The sequence below is a fragment of the Halyomorpha halys genome, unplaced genomic scaffold (genome assembly GCF_000696795.3).
Source record: "Halyomorpha halys isolate HHAL.00 unplaced genomic scaffold, Hhal_1.1 Scaffold789.1, whole genome shotgun sequence".
NCBI lineage: Eukaryota > Metazoa > Arthropoda > Insecta > Hemiptera > Pentatomidae > Halyomorpha > Halyomorpha halys.
The window spans coordinates 128039-129164 of NW_027106442.1; the positions used below are offsets into that span (position 1 = coordinate 128039).

General features: G+C 27.7%; 1 protein-coding gene across 1 annotated transcript in view; it reads right to left on the bottom strand.

The window, feature by feature from the left end:
• The window catches only part of LOC106686173 (COMM domain-containing protein 4), a gene marked incomplete at both ends in the record, with an annotated part of 173159 nt that overhangs the window by 125546 nt on the left and 46487 nt on the right, over positions 1-1126 (bottom strand).

The following is a 1126-nucleotide window of genomic DNA, read 5'->3' on the forward strand; positions in this document are numbered from 1 at the left end:
TTTGAGCGTTTGTCAAGAAAGTGTTGTAGCAATCGGAATCTACGAGCAGTTTCTTGTCGTTTCAGTCTTGTGTGTGGATTCCAAGTAAGTCTCTTGCCAAGATGGAGTCCTAAGTATCGAATCTGTTCAACAGGCGTTAGTGGACCTTCAAATTTAAATTAATGCTTGAAGAAACACCAATGGGTGGTTCCTTCCCAAGATTTTCAAATGTAAATGAAACATTCCACATATTTACTGAATGTATTTATTATTTTGTACAGATGTAGGTTACATTAAATAAATAAAAAAAGAAATAAACATCATATTTTATGCTATTTTTGATTTATGATATTTTTACAATTACTTTCATGTTGCCCTAGTCTTTATTTATTTAGAATTCTCTCCTATATTAACACTTTCACAATTGTGAAAATTAATTTTATAAATCAAATTTTATTTTTCCCTTGTTATCAATTTTATCTTTCATATTATTGAGATAATTACCGAATTCATTGTCATTGTGTAAACTCAATTTAAGATTATAAAATAAGAAGATAATAGAGAAGTGCAAGGATGAAGAAGAAAGATAAGAAAAGAGAATAAGACAGTGAGTAATCCATTTTTTTTTATTTGAGTTATTTAGTTGTCTTATTCTATTTTCTTATTTTTCTTTTACACCCACCTTCTCTATTCTCTTCTTTTTCCCCTTACCCACGTTAGTTATATTCACCACATGTTTCTATTCACTTCTTTTGTCTAACACAACCTTATATTTTGTTTCTTTATTATACTTACATATTTCATCAGTTACATACATTTTCTTTTTTTTTATAACATTAATTTATTCCATAACTTTAATTTTTTAATTATTATTAAATTAATATATTAAAATTTCTTCGTTTCTTTGAATTTTTTTTCCTTGATTATGTTATTCTACTCACATGTTTAATTAGACTTTTTATTTCACATCTTTCATCACATTATTTTTACTAATGAAAGGAATATGGTCCGGGTGCGGTCAAGAAAAACTCAAATAGTAAAAATACACTAATTTAATGAGCCAACGTTTCGCCCCACGTTGCAGGGCTTCTTCAGGGCTAAAAAAGATACAAACACATAGTTACAAAAGGAAAACAAAAACCTAAGT